The sequence below is a fragment of the Cupressus sempervirens genome, chromosome 10 (genome assembly GCF_028749045.1).
Source record: "Cupressus sempervirens isolate cs-2001-9-10 chromosome 10, ASM2874904v1, whole genome shotgun sequence".
NCBI classification, from domain to species: domain Eukaryota; kingdom Viridiplantae; phylum Streptophyta; class Pinopsida; order Cupressales; family Cupressaceae; genus Cupressus; species Cupressus sempervirens.
The window spans coordinates 43,468,579-43,485,370 of record NC_143127.1 but is presented as its reverse complement, the minus strand read 5'-3'; the positions used below and the strand labels follow the sequence as shown (position 1 = coordinate 43,485,370).

Here is a 16,792-nt window from a genome sequence, read left to right as displayed (position 1 = left end):
TAAAATATGGATTTTTATGACATCATAATGATGTCACCATTACAATCAGCATGGTGATGTGGCACATTGAGAATTTAGTGGCAAAAATTTGTTGAGAAGATTCGATCTCCCAACCTAATTAAGGAGGGAAGTCTATTTAAATTTAGTAAAGAAACTACCAAGAGCAAATGGAGGTCAATGGGAGTTGAACTCCTAACCTATCATCTCCTAAAATTAAGGCCAACCATGACACCATTGGCAATTTCAAAGAGGTAAATGGGTTAGTTAGGTTTGAAGTTGATTTAGTTGCCAACCTTAGTTAAATAAGGTTTGTTTGTTAAGATAGCCCCTAAAAATGAAATAAGGCCATATTTGTAAAATGGCAAAGGGGTTATTTTCAAGGATTATTTTTCCAAGGGAGATTGTTTGTTTTTTTGATGGTTAAAACCTAATTATGGCTAATTTCATGTATAAAATGGAGGTAGGAGCTCTTTGAAAAACCATCCAAGTGATGAGAAGGAGATTATGAACTTGAAGGCTTGTTGGTTATTCTTGCACATTGGAGAATAATGTTTCCATTGTGATTGAAGGGACAATATTGTAAACACTTGTAATTGATTTTGGAGATAATCGAATCGGTCCCCCTATTGGAGCAGGACTCAAAGATGTAGTCCTACCTGCAGACGAACTTTGTTACCAATTGTGTTTTGTCTTCTATCTCTCCACTCTCTTTATTGCAATAATTACCTTATTATTATTTGTTTATTTAAGCATTTAGTTTATTTTATTCACTGATTAATGATTTGAATTCACTTTATGTAATTATGTTAAGAATTCCTCTATAATAGTCCTAGATCCTAATTAGATTAGGGTCAAGATTCCAAACCATAAAAATCTTGTGCAAAATCCAAATAGGTGTCATGAATGGAAGTTAGTTTGATAGGTCATTAAGAAAATTTGCAAGTTAATGTCCAAAAACCTTAAAGAGAGGGATAATTTCTCAAAAAGGGTTATAAGGGATTATACAACCAGTAAGGAAAATGATAGAGAAAAGGAACTTGGAAATTCTTTGATCTATCATTCTAGGTCAATATTGATTAGTTAATGGCATGAGTACCTCCCTGCAATTATAGGTAAGTAGAAGACCAAGACTTGGTAAGTGAGGCATCAAAACCCAAAGGAACAGGAAAGAAATCAATTTGATTTTATTAAGGGGCCTCATCTTAAATATGAAAACAATGTGTTCTTAGGGTTTGGTCATTACTAAGGGATTCTAATAGATGTGAGAAGAAGCTAAGAAGGGTGGTTGGACAGATCCATTGATTTCACATCAAATAGTTTTCTCTAGAATAATAAAAAATAACTAGTTGGCCAAAGTTACAATCAAAGAAAGGTTGTACTTCTTTTATATAAATAATATGGATAGAATACAAAAGAATCAGAGACTTCATATTTCACTAGAACAACAATACTAAATCCAAATTAAGCACTAAACACTATTTGGTTAGGATTAGGAGAAAAGAAAGGTTCTCTATTATTTTGCACTAAATAAATTATATAAAAAAGTAGTTTAACTTTTTTGAACATTCAATAATTGATGTGGCTATCTTTTAAGTAAAAAGAAACATTTGGACAACAATAACGCCATTATTACAAAAAAGTATTATGGAGTTGTAGTTCTATTTAATGGTAAAAAAAGTTATGAGTGTAACACCTGCTCAAAGTATGCATTTTGAACATGGGCATGGTCTTGAGCCTCCTTTCTAAGATCTAAATATATGTTTGTTGCCATATCAAATTATTCCACAAACATGCATCCGTAAAAGAACAATCTCAATAATAAGAATCCATATTTTTCAAAAAGACTAATTCATGAAGAAGAATGTGAATGTAAAATTTTCAAATTTGAAGACAAGTATGGTCAAAATATTACCCACTACATCTCTAGTTTCAAGCTATAGTTGTGGAGTTTGTCTTAAGTTAATAGAACTTCACACCCTATCTCCATTAACTACTCTGCTATTTTCTGTGAATGATCTCGTAGAGGCCTAAGAGTTTCTACCTGATCCTAGATTAACATCCATTCTACTATTTCTATTAGATTTCCATTATCCTAAATGATTGGATGCATTTTTTCTAACTATTGCAACAAAATTGATGGTAGATATAAAATTTCCATTAGTATTAGACCCACTTAAGAATAACCTATTTCCCTCCTCTCTTTTATTTGTACTCACTACTTGTTGGACATCATCTTCTATAAAATATGTCAAATTATTCAACATGTCAGCATTGAATAGTGTAGGAAAGTTTGTGCTAGTAAGTTTCAGGGTAGAAGATGAAATTGTGGCACAGGAGCTATGTGGATGGGTGTCTTCTTGAATCTACAATAAAATGGGGAAAATAGTACAGTGCCAAATAAAGAGATAGTGTTAGAAAATTATGATACACGTGAAAATGTTTGGAAAAATATAAAGTAATTTAGCTCATGATTAGGGTAAAACTTCCAACAAATACAATTAAGAACTATCCTCCATATCATAATCTCATAATTTAGCTTGGCAAACAATGCATGACCCAAGAGGTAATAGTTTGATAGTAATATGACAATGTGATCCATAGTAAAATGAAACAAAATTGAATTATTCATGCATCATGGAATCTAAAAAAAATGCTTCAAGGTCTAGAATGTTATATTAATATACAAATATACTAAAAAAGAAATAAAAAAATTGTAACACTAAAATTATTTGCAATAGTAAAAACCAAACCTCTATACCTCCACTTTTATAAGCATCTCCATTGTTAAATGTAAGTTAGATCCACTTGCAAAGCTAGCTAATTCCATTGACAAATTTTCCATGGGATTAATCCCATTATTTTTTATAAGTACTTAAGCTCCTGCTAATTTAGTCAAAAACCCAAGATTACATTCATCAACTGTAACATATTTGTCAATGGTTTTTACCAGTTGATGTTCAAGACTGATAGATTATTGATCCCAAGCACTAGAAGAAGACATTCCAATAGCTATTGTCCTTCTTCATGTTCAAAATAAAAAAACCTAGACTCACCATTAAAATAGTTGGGATCAATCCTATGAGACACATTGTCCTAAGCTAACTACCCACTTTCCTATAAATTCACAGTGTTAGATCCTGATGAATAATCTAGACCATTAGGACTTCCTACTAAGAACACTCTAAATCCTACAATAAATCATTCAATAAATCATATACAAATAGACTTCCTACTAAAGAGCACTCTAAATCCTACAATAAATCATTCACAAACTTAGGTGTAATGTAATCAGGAAGTTTATGATGCCAGTATTGGTGAGTCTTATCATCAAAGTTGTTTGAAGTTGTAGATTCAATTTTTGACTTGGATACACAAAAGGTCCTTGAATTGCTAGAAATAGATCTAAATGATTGTTGTCACAAAATTTTGCACCCTTGCCTAAAGTTGTTACCTAAAGGCAACCTTGTGAAACATGGAAACAATATCCAAGCTATGGGACTTAAACTATGAGATTGAGTCTCCCGAGAAGGTCAGCTTCCTTACTATCAAGGAGTAGCTAACTACTCTTTGAGAGGAAAAGGGAGAAGGAATGCATGAAAGCAAACTACATAATATAATATAAATGGGGTGATACACAAAAATAGTTTGTTTAGTCATATCTCTACCTAACAATGCACTATTCATCAATATAACCTCAAAATATACTAATTCAACCTTTATCTTAATTCAACAATTACACACAGATCAAGAACCAAATGAAATGCCACAAGGAAGGAACTTCACTCTATAACATTTAAAGATAAGAGTAGATATTGTTATGCAGATTGAAGAATGAAAATAAAACACTAAAAGAGGCAAGAATATTTCACACTAATATTGATGGGAGAATGAGGTAAAGAAGAGGATTACATTCACTCATAGACAAAACAAAATTATAGTAACATAGTATAGAATATTGCTACTATAGAATCAAAGAAAAAATGACTAACACTAAGAAGGGTTACAAAAATTTATTTTATAGTACAAGCATAACTCAAATAGCTTCTACCCTAAGGCAAAGCACAATAACTCCACTTAAAGTTGTAGAGAATGATCCCTGCAAATCTAGAAAAGGATTTCATCATGGTACACATCCATATGTAGGAAAATTGTATTATTCATTCAAACAAAACCTTGAGAAGATAGAAACAATGGCCATTATCATTTTGACTGGGTAGATGGATAACCAGGTGGTGATGGAGTGTCCTTTTATATTTATTAGGCATGGGAATTTCAAAGAGTGGTTGTGGATGATCAAGGAGATTAGATTTTCTATTTAAGAGTTGTTTCTTTCTTGTTGTCAACACGCCAGTCAATTGTCTCATTGGTCAACAGGAGTCAATCCTTAGGCTTCACCATGTGGACCAATCATATTTTATCATTTTACCACCTACCCACTCTTCTAACTTTATGTTGACCTATTGACCTTACCCTAGTCATAGCTTTGCTGCCTTTTATCTTAATTAACTATCTTACCCTTCAAAATTGTGAACTCATACTAACTATCATTGTTGCTTTGTAGCTTAAAATTGATTTAACATAAAATGTTTTCGACTTTGAGAAAATGAACTTGACTACCATTGCTTACTCTCCACCTAGGCCCACTAAGAAACATGTCAACTCATTGCTATGTCGCTATGGAAAACAACCTCACATCTTTGGTTAGTGATATAATGACAGTGGCACATTTGCTTTTAATCTAATGATCCTAAAGATGCATTGACCTCTATCAATACCTTGACCAATCAAAACATTTCCCTATGTCAACTCACTCTGACACCCTTTTGCTTGTAGCCCACAGCTGAAAAAGGTCCCACATGTCACATCATCACTATCTCGCTATGGAAAATGAATGTATAATTTTTCATAGCGACATAGCAAAAAATGTTGATCATCTCCAAATCAATGGTGGACAAGAGTATGTCAAGAAATTGGCCCACTTCAAAATGTCACGAATAGAACTTCACCAGTTGTTACCTTATCTGACAACTCCACTAGTCACAGAGAAGAAAGGCCCACTTGGGATATGTGGCACATTGTCACTATGTTGCTATGACTTTTGATCATACATTTTCCTATAGCAATATAATGATAGCTATAGATTTTGTAAAATTGAGTAGATTAGAATGTGCGAGCCTATTGGGATCTTTATAATGTGAAGTAATGTGCAGACTTAGGACATAAAATATAACCCAAGGTTTTAAATTAATCTTTTATAACATTAGGACATTTGAATATTTGAAGATATGACCATTGGACATGTTTGACATGCAAAACTCAAACTTTAATGAGGGGGTTGTTGGAATGTTCAAATGGGAAGAGTACTTCTGAGGTGGTGGGGGGGGGTGAATCAAAAGTAACTAGTTTTATGCTTTTAAACCCTCATAAACACATAACTGAAAGTAAAGTACATGCATGTAAACATACAAGTAAACATGAAGTGAAAGAATGCATCAACACATGACACAAGAGATCTGGTAACCCAAAAACCCTCCAGGAATAAGAAGGTAAAACAAGGGTGGGGATGACACCCACAAAAATTACTGCAACAATATGTTCAACCACTTCTGATGGTCTACCCTGCTAAAGGCTTTACATTGTGTCAATAGTGACCTAGTTAGAGGATTTACAAACACTTACATGAAGTGTCACCTTGTTAAAGGATTTACAATAGGTTGTTAAACCCACCTAATACATAGGATTTTCAATCACCTTCACCAAAAAATTTCCTGCCTAGCTGTTAAGCTAACCTATCAATATAGGATTTTAGCATCTAATACAATGGTATTAAAACATTTGACCTGATAGTATGAAATTTCTAATTTCTAGATTCATGCGCTTGATCTTCTTTCTTCCAATCTTGATCCTCTAAGATCTGATATCTGATCTTGTCCCTTGTCCCTTGTGCTATTCTGATCAACTGGATATAAAAATGCTACTCTATTTCTCTAAGTCCTTCCTTCTTCACACTGAAATTTTGCTATAATATCCCCATACACCATTCTCATCCACACATGCAATGTATTTTTGACCTCCTTTTAAAGAATGTGAAGACTTAGGGTTAGGTATGGACCTATGATCCATATTGAATCTTAAATTCCCACTCATTCCTTGCATTTTTCTTATTGTTTCCATGCCTTCTCCATTTTTTTAATTGGCTGCATGCAGATCACATAGGGAATGTAAATGATTCATCCTTATCATTTTTCCTCTTTCAAAATCTCTCTATGTTAGCTCCAAAAATTGTTTACATCTGAGTTTGTGAGAGTACAAACTCATATGTTGATTATGTGTTACTCAACACATACTATATTACTGATGCTCAGCACATACTATCTTGAATTACTCGGCACATGTTACATTTCTGGATTGCTTGGCACTTATTACACTCTATGTTGCTTGGCACATGAATATTCCTAAATTGCTTGGCACATACTATGCTCTAGCTTGCTCGGCACCTGAATATTGCTTGGCACATGAAGTCACTCGGCACCTATTAAGATTCTAACACAGTAGCTACTATAACTCACTCAGCATACATAGTGTACTCGGCATATATGGTGGAATTGGTTAAGTGTGTTGACACTGAAATGTCAAGACCATTCTAAAACCAACAATCTCCCCCTTTGACATGAGTGTCAAAAACACTTAATTATGCATTAATGAACTGATCTGATTGAGTGCAATCTTTATTCTTGCTCAGCATACATGCAAAATTTCAAAAAAAAAATTCAAAATTTTGTGAGCAACAATATACCTTATGACTCCCCCTAAGTTATTATGCCTAGTCCATTCTTGAAACTGAAATTGTGTGTTGATGTGCCTAATTCACTCTGTCCTTTGTCCTGTTGCTATTCCCTATGCCTATATATTGTATCTGATCTATATGAGTTCCCTGTTTCAGATCTATTTTCCACATGCTTGAAAAAATTTTGCATCTCCCCCTCACTTTGTCTTATTTCTTATCTCCACCTTTTTGGCTATCTGCAAACTTTCCACTTTATTCTCAAAATGAATAATAGAATGTAATCAAAATTGTCAAAAAATTTGGTATTCTCCATATATCTTTATATATTTCCCTATATATACATATCTCCCCCTAATGTATATATTTCCCCCTTTGTGACACTGATGTCAAAGGGTTCTAAGGAGTAATACCATACTTAGCCAAAAATGTACTATTTAGCTCTAGAAGTATCTTCAGAGCTGCATCCCAATTTTCCAATGCAATGTTCAGGATGGATGGCAATCTCTGCAGCAAGGTGTACAAGTCCATCTAGGGTAGAAAGATTTGGATCTTTCTTTAGGACTATTTCTACGTATGCTTGCTCCTTGTAGAGGACCTCTAACTGTGGGGTTATGGAGGACTAGATTTACATCAATTTTGCCTTTATATTTGCCTCCTGTACTATTAATATAGCTAATTCCCTTTGTGTGTGAAGCATTTGTGCAAATTGCTTCTCATTCTAAGCTAGATTTGTTAGAAGTTGCATGCTAGAAATCTTGAGATTTCGTTCCAAGCTCATTATTCTTTGGCTAATCTCTTGTGTGAAGTTGGAAAAATCACACAGTTTGTTGTACAATGAGAAAGTATTCCCAAGTACAATTTTTACTCTTTCTAGTTTCTTAGCCAATTCAACTTGTGCTAATGCTATATCATTTGATATTTTCTCATTTATTTTGCCCTAGAATTTTCATTCTGACTATTCCATTAATTTTTATTAGTCACCTGATCAACTATATCTGATAGTTGTTCTATGATAGGCCTTGTTTCATCTAGTGACTGCAAGTTGAAGGCATCCATGAAGATGTCCTTTATCTCATTCAATGCTTTCCTATACTTGTATTCTCTTCTCAATACTTCTTGTCTCTTTCTCCTATCTAGTGCACCCTGTATTTCATTTATCTTTTCTATGGTGAGGGTGTTGGATTCATAGGAGGGAATGATGATCTCTTCATCAAGTTTAGGATCTCCATAGTGAAGTAGCTATTTTACCTTTCTAGAGCTCGAGCCTGGTGTTTGAACTTGCATTGATATCATTTCAGTGCTTGGCTTCTGAAGAATTTGAGTGTGAGTACCCAATTTTGGTAATTCAACCAATGTCTATATTGCAGCTTGCTCCTCATCTCTTGTTTCCTCCTTTTCTTCTGATTTCCCTTTATCACTATCAATTGTTGGGGGTGAACCTATTGAGTATTCTTGTTTTCCTATTTCTTCCCCTATTGCTGCACTCAGCATTTGAAGTGCATCACTTACTACTTTTGGTGGTGATGGTGGTGGAAGTAGTAGGAGTTTAGTAGCAGTGTATGTAAAAGGTTGTTCCTTTGGCTTCACCTTTTCTCTTTGAGGTGCTACTAATACTCTTTGTAGCTCATCTACACTCACCAAAATAGGACTTGTACACAACTGTGCCTGTAGAGTGGATTAGTGAAGGATCTTTGACAGATCCTCTGTAGTTAAAGGATTGATGTTTTGACATGAAGTGTCAATAACATTCTTTATTTTTATTATCTCTGTAGGTGTGATAGTGGCATGAGGAGGGCTAGGAGGTGGCATTTGTGTGTCTTGCACACTCTATTCTTCCTATTCATCTAATGCCTCTTCCTCTCCTTTAGCTTTATTTTTTTCTCCCTCCTTATTCACTTCCTCTTCTACTCTTCCTTCCTCACCTTTCTTCTCCTCTTCACTTTTCTTCTCTTCCTCACTTCTCTTCTCCTCTTTCTTTCCTATTTCTTTTACTTCTCTTCTCTTTGAGCTAGCCTCTACTTTATATTCCTCATCAAATACATCATCAATTGACCTGTATATTGACTTCCACAATTTTGTAAATTTATTTACAACATCCTCTATCTTATTTTGGAGGATGCAAAATGCTCTAGTTTTAGGAGAAAAATTTATATTATGTCTTTTAATTGCCTTAGCTATTTTCCTTTTAGTTAGGTCTGGAAGTACTCTAACTAGGGTTGATTCTCTTATTTCATTTTCCATTTGCAAACAAAAATGCCACTTATCTGCAACTATCTTATATAGCTCCTTCGAAATTGTACTATATAACTCTAGAGGTGTGTGTTTGTACTCGACGATCATAGCATGCACTGATTCCTCTATTTTATGTTGCTCTTCTTTATTGAGCTTATTAAAGTCTATAGTCTTTAAATAATTTAAGTTTTCTTTTCTAATATTTACACATAACTTGTCAATGGAAAACTTTGTGGGATGACTTACCACTTTAAACTGGCTAATATCATCTAACTCTATTCTTTCTTCATTTGAGTTAGGTTGGGCAACATATCTCCTTCTCTTCCTTGGTTCTTCACCAATCTACTTTGTGGTCTTCTTCTTCTCTTTGGCTTCATATTTTTCCTTTTGAGTTACAGCCCTAGTGGTAGCCCTAGTAGTAGGCTTCTTTGCTTTGACTGCAATGGGATTTGTCCCCTTCTTTGCCTTAGGCTGGGATGCAGGCTGAGTTTTGGCTTTCCTTTTGGTGGCTTTGGCTTTAGTGGGTGCTTCCTTAGCACCTTCTTTATTGTCCTCTCCTAGGCCCTATGTCAATTCCAATGGCTCTTGCCCTTGCTCACCTTCTTCCTCACTGTCTCCTTCTACTTCTTCTTTTGCTACAGTGTCTTCTGCTTCTATATCAGCTCCAAATGTTTTCTTGAGCTTTCTTATCATTTTTTCCTTCTTCTTCACTATAGAGGCTATCTTCAAATATGTTACCACCATGGATTTCACAATATCATAAGTACCAAAATAAGGAGCATCCTTGTCAATCTCTTTTGTAAGTAAAGCAGTGATTGCAGCTGAAGCTTGGTCTACATCAAGCACATATCCAAGTGACCTAAGCCATCTTACTCTTGGTATCACTGCTTGGACGTAGGTGTAATCTATGTCAACCAAGAAACATATATCATTTCCATGTTGCTCAGCCAGTGATACTGGTATCCTCATCCTTTGTTTCATGGACTTCTTGAAGTCCTCAAAGTAGCTTGTCATCTAAGCATCAAAATTGTCTCTCATTTTCTCAATAAGCTCATTGACTTGTGTAATAATTGTCTTGTTAGGATCCCATTTTACCTTTTCGACTGAAGGAAATTCTTTCATGACATAAAAAAATATGCAAACCAACACTAATCCAAATTTTCATTGAGCTCCTTTAGATTTCCTTATGGCTCCCAAATTTTCATTAATTTGTTGTAGCATGAGCTCTGCTAGATCATAAGTGTGGTCCTTCTTCACAAGTTTGTATGCAACATCTACTACTATACATGGCATGTTGTTTAATCTGCTTGATTGATAAAATTTATGAGATATGACTCTGACAGCAAAATCAAGGAGGGGTTCAGTGATGGTATCAATTGTCATTCCCCTGTTGTTCCATTTGACACTAGTGTTTTTCTCTATGGCCTTCTTTTTGTCACTTCTTAGGGTCTTGGGCCATTCTAGGGTTGGGAATCCAGTGACCCTATGAACAATTTTCTTTGTGATCTTTATTGGCCCTATTTCTAACCAAAATGATCCATCATGAATTCGGCTCAACACTATACAAATCCATTCAGTCTTAAATATAATGGGGAAAACTAGGGCTTTAGTTAAACCCTTCTTCTTGATAATTTGAAACTCATCCTTCAATATACCCTTGTCACATAGCTTGTCAAAGGCATTGAAAATTTCTAGGTCACCTATGGCTCCAATCTTATAGTTATAACATTTTTTGACATCTTGGACCATTACTACTTTGTCTGGAATGACTGACAAAGCACTAGCTAGGTCATTTTTATAGGCAACTTTGGGTATTAGCCTAAATTTGGGCTATTTAACTTCATTACTAATGAGTTGAAACTCATGATCATCCTTTGCCTTTGTGGTTTTAGACCCAAATTCCATCTTGACCAAACTAGGGTTTAATATTTAAATGAACTTTCAAATAACATGTAGCTCGGCACTTGATGAAATACCTTTGAATCAAAGAGTTCAAGTTGAATTACTATTGGGATCAATGCAAATTGTTGCTAAATCACTGATTGATCACCTCTTTTCTCTTCTCATTTTCACTTTGTGTTCGAATGGCTTGAAAATGAGTGATTTTCAACTTTATTAGGCTCAAAACCTAGCATTTATTACATAGTACTTACAGTTGTACACTCGACACTTGAAGGATTCATTGTAACTTGGCTCCCATTGTAATTCACTTACTTAGCTTCCACTAACTTATCTCATTCAACATCAACTATACTTTTTTAGCTCGGCATATACTGGAGTTTCACTCGGCATCCAAGGGTAGCTCGACATCTTCTACAAAAAATTTTGATTTCTAACTTGACATCTTTTCTCATTTTCTTCTTCGTAGCACTTCTTTGTTCTTTGGGGCTGATGTATGATACATCTTTATATATATTAGCCCCATGTTCCTGTCTTGTCCTTAATTGTATGAAGTGTGATCACTTGACCTCTTGGGTGAAGTGATCTCTCCATTGGATGTTCTTGATCCATCTTTTCTTTGCCATGTCTTTTTCATTTCTACCCTGATGCATTCCACATCAACTTTTTCTTTTCCCTTGTTGACTTCTGACTTGGGTACCTTAGCCTTTGTTGGACAATTCCTAGTGACATGTCCTATCTTCAAGCAACTAAAAAATGTGGTTTGGCTTAACCACCTACTCTAATTTCCCTTGAAATGTGTTCTTATGCATTTCTAAGGAACATGACCATATTCCTGATAGTTGTGACAACTTTTCCTGGTATTGTAATCCCAATTGTAGTGGTATGCATAGTTGTTTCTCTTTATAGGCTGATTTGGTGTCCACATAGGCTTTGATATACACTCAAAATCTCTACATCCATAATTTTTGTAGTTGCAGTAGTGACCTTCAAATCTTGGGTGTCCTCATGGTCTTGGTTTTGCAGTCTTGTGTTGAGTGTCCTTGCATGTTACACTTGTGACAATAATCTTTGTTTTTGGATGTGTCCTGCTGATTGGTCTTTTTACTTCTGTAAACATTAGTAATGTGCCCCTTTTTACTATAGAAATGACAAGTAGGTTTAGTGTTCTTACCTTTGTTGATTCTTTCTTCTGTAGTCTTGGATGATTCTCCTTGTTCAGTGCTGGTGTAGCCAAGTCCTGAAGTATCATTACTAGCCCTTGGTGATTTCAGTAATTGTTCAAAGTATTTAATAGCCTCATTGGGTTTTTTGTAGCTTTCTACTATCTCCTTTTCTCTCTTTAGTTCATTCTACAATTTTTCATTCTGCATCTTCAAGGTGGAGATCTAAATGTCCTTCATGTTTAGCTAATGATGAGCATTTACCATTTGGCCTAAGGTGTCTAACTACATGTTTGAGATCTTTTCAAACTTAATTGTCTTCTCCTCCACTCTATTGGTGAGATTTCTCTTGTCATCCTCTATCATGGCCTTGTCTTCAATATCTCTTTTCTTTTGTTTAGTTACTTCACAAAGCATTATGGCTTGTGATTCTTGTTCAAGCTTGAGTAATTTGATTTCTTTAGCTTGTGCTCTATTTTTCTCAATTAGTTCTACTATTGATGCATCAAATTCCTTGGAATATCCATTGGAAAATACTTATGTCATGTCAATCTCCTTATAGTGTATGTCATTTTCAGCTATGGCTATCTCCTTTCTTCTTTTCAAGGATTTTCTTAGTTCCTCTCTGGCTTCCTCTACCTTGTGTAGAGCGAGATGCACATCAATTACTTGATTGTCAATAATCTTCCAAAGTTTGAAGACTTCCATCTTCTAACCTTTTTCTCCAAGCTATTAGGCTTCTCCTTATGAGAACTTGATACCAATTTTTGGAATGTTCAAATGGGAAGAGTACTTCTAAGAGGGGGGGAGGGGGGTGGTGAATCAAAACTAACTAGTTTTATGCTTTTAAACCCTCATTAACACATAACTAAAAGTAAAGTACGTGCATGTAAACATACAAGAAAACATGAAATGAAAGCATGCATCAACACATGACACAAGAGATTTGGTGACCTAGAAACCCTCCAGGAATAAGAAGGTAAAACTAGGGTGGGGATGACACCTACAAAAATTATTGCAGCAATATGGTCAACCACTTCTGATGGTCTACCTTGTTAAAGGCCTACCTTGTTAAAGGCTTTACACTATGGCAATAGTGACCTGGTTAGAGGATTTACAAACACTTACATGAAGTGTCACCCTATTAAAGGATTTACAATAGGTTGTTAAACCCACCTAATACATAGGATTTTCAATCACCTTCTCCAAAGGTTTTCCCACCTAGCTTTTAAGCTAACCTATCAATATAGGGTTTCAGCATCTAATACAATGGTAAGAAAGTATTAGAACATTTGACCTAATAGTATGCAATCTCTAATTGTTAGATTCAAGCACTTGATCTGCTTTCTTCTGATCTTGATCCTCTGAGATCTGATATCTGATCTTGTCCCTTGTCCCTTGTCCCTTGTGTTGTTCTGATCAACTAGATATGAAATGCTCCTCTATTTCTCTAAGTCCTTCCTTCTTCACACTAAAATTTTTCTATAATCTCCCCATACATTGTTCTCATCCATACATGTAATGGGTTATCAACTTCCTTTTAAAGAATGTGAAGACTTAGGGTTAGGTATGGATCTACAATCCATCTTGAATCTCAAATTACCACTCATTCCTTGCATTTTTCTTATTGGTTGCATGCCTTCTCCATTTTTTTGATTGGTTGCGTGCAGATCACATAGGGAATGTAAATGATTCATCCTTATCATTTTTCCTCTTTCAAAATCTCTCTATGTTGGCTCCAAAAATAGTTTACATCTGAGTTTGTGAGAGTACAAACTCATATGTTGATTCTGTGTTACTTGGCACATACTATATTACTGATGCTCGGCACATACTATCCTAAATTGCTTGGCACATGTTACAGTTCTAGATTTATTAGCACCTATTACACTCTGTGTTGCTTGGCACATGAATATTCCTAAATTTCTCAACACATACTATGCTCTGTCTTGCTCAGCACCTGAATACTGCTCGGCACGTGAAGTCACTAGGCACCTATTAAGATTCTGACTATGTAGCTACTATAACTCACTTGTCATACATAGTGTACTTGGCATGTATGGTGGAATTGGTTAAGTGTTTTGACACTTGAATGTCAAGACCATTCTAAAACCAACAAGGGCAAATATGACTAACAATGATGAGGGAATAAATTTTTTTGCATTTGGATTTTAAGTTTTTTTTGGTGTTCGACACACCTTTTGTAGATGAACTCATATTTTTTACTAAGATAGAAATAGGTAAAGTAGAGCACATTGAGAGCCCCTCGCATTAAAATTATTATGACCCATTCTTTAGTTGGAAAAATGAGAAGATGAATTCAATCCAGTTCTATGCACAAGATTGACCCCATCTAGAATTGACTAAAAGTTGATTCTCTCTTTATCTAATTGAAAATATTGTAATACTAGAAGAACATTTATAGTAAAAAAAGTGTCATTTGAGTTATATATTTCAATAAAAATAGTGGAAAAACTAGTGTCATAGAGAGAAAGGACATACCTTTTTCTTGATAACCATAATGTTGATGAAAGAGAGAAGCATATCCTCTTGTCCATTTCTCTCAAAACTGCCAATCCCCTTGAAGTCCAAGAGCACATAGTGCTTGTTGAAATAGTGATAGAATTGTTAATCATGTGATATGGTGACTTCTAGTGTCTTTATATGCAACTCCTAAAAAAGGGCTCCACGTCAACAATTCTTTGTTTCTCCAATCAACATAACTTTTAACAATAATCTGCTAACCACATAAAAAATTACTTATTATTTGAGAGATAGCTATAGAATGGCATGATATTAGTTTTTGGCAGCATTGTTTTTTATTAAGAAAATTAGGTTTTACAGGGATCTTGAAACCCAATAGTTCTTACATAAAAAAGGACAACAATTTAACAGAAAATGCTCAGCAACAAAACAAAGGCCAACAGAATGGCCAGAACAAAGAATAGGAAAAAAGCTAAAGAAAAAACCTACAAAGAAAACAATAGCCAAAGGTGATACTTATATATTCTTCATTTTCTCCCCCACCCTCCTCTTAAGGTCCTAGATGGTCTCTGTTGCATCCTTAATTCTCTGAAACTCCTCTGCCAAGAGTTCCTAGTCCTTCTCATAGCTCTGATCCATGTGGCTTTGAGTTATGTTCATTAAGGTGACTTCTTCCATCCTATATTCATCATTTTCCTTTCCCTCCTCCTCCACAATAAGCCCCCTAGCTTTTAGCTTACCACTAAGACTGATAATGTTATCATTGAGAGATTTGAGAATACTAAGCATTTGGTTAGCCATGCTGAAGTTGAAGTTCTTCATGTTTTTCATCCTATCTTCAACCATCTTAATTTGATCCCCCAGGTTGGTTTGATTCCTTTGCTCATTCTTCTTCACCTAGCTTTCCATCTACCCCAGCCTTTCTTTAACTTCCTCTAGCTCATGAAAGAGCCATTTTATAGATCGAAAGTTGTCAACCATGCTATTTTTTGCATTGTTGAGCAATTTCATACCCACCTCCCTCACATTGTTGGTAATGTCCACTAGCATTGGATCAATGATTTCATCTAATTGGATTTTCCCATCTTTTTCTTCAAGGATTTGGGGGTTCATAACTTCTCTGACAATTCCCATTTTAGAATTTTGTATGTTGAAGTTCTTCCAGGCCATACGCCTATCTTTAATTTCCACCACATCGCTTGTGTTTCCCTCCTCCATTTTCTCATTTTCTTGCTCCTATAGGGGCTTGGGAGGGGGAGTAAGAAAAAATAGCTTCGACCCCATATCATTTTTCCCTTCCAATGGCATATCCTCCTCCCTGATCTTCCTCTACTTCTTTTTGGGAGTAGCAGCCAACTCCGCTCTAGTCTCAACATCCACACCCTTGGTCTCCTCATCTGTGTCCATGTCATATCCTTCCTCATTGTACTCAACATCCTCTTGACCAAAAATTTTGGGCATATGGCCCCTAGGGATTTTCTTGCAAGGAGCTTTTCCAAGAATGGGAGTTCCCTTGACTCTCCCCTTGGCTGCATTGTTGAAAGGAGAAAGGTATTGATATTGTGTTGAGAGATTACTATTATTATAAACAAGTAGGTAGTCTTTGACATTTGCAATTTATGTCATTATGTGAATCATATATTTATGTTGGTTGAGTATGTCTTCCCACACTTTTCTGGTTTAAAATCCCATGTTGTAGCTACCATGCAAAACAAGTTCTGACATATCGGGGATTGAATGTCTTCAGTAATAGAAACTATTTGATAGTCTCAATATACTTCTATCAGAATAGAGTATGTGAAGATATAAATATTCCTTTGTTAGGCAAATTCCCAGCCCAAAATTTGATGCAATTGGTGGATGTTGAAGGAACTAGTACTCTTTGTGATCTTATTGCCATCACAAGGCTCATCTAGGTTCATCTTCATTTTGAAGTTCACAAGTTTAACACCTCAAGGATTCCCAATCAATTGTGAACCTAATAGGCTTATCATGAGTGGTTATGGATTTTTCTTCAATTCCATGTCGATCGACATATTAGGCCCTCTTAGAATCTCCAAATGAACCAAAATAGTGCTAGCATTGTCAATCAACATATAATGTGCATCATTGAGGAAAAGTATTGATTTCATGAACATCTCCAACTAAAGCAAGGTTGGGGATTGAATTTATTCAGTAATAGAAACTATTTGACAGTCTCAAATTTCAATATGCTTCTATCATAACA

The 16,792-nt window shown here is 35.2% G+C and overlaps 1 pseudogene; it reads right to left on the bottom strand.

The window, feature by feature from the left end:
* Positions 1–1,678: 1,678 nt before the first annotated feature.
* On the bottom strand, positions 1,679–15,783 carry LOC149532480 (polyadenylate-binding protein-interacting protein 7-like; annotated as a pseudogene).
* Positions 15,784–16,792: the final 1,009 nt, after the last annotated feature.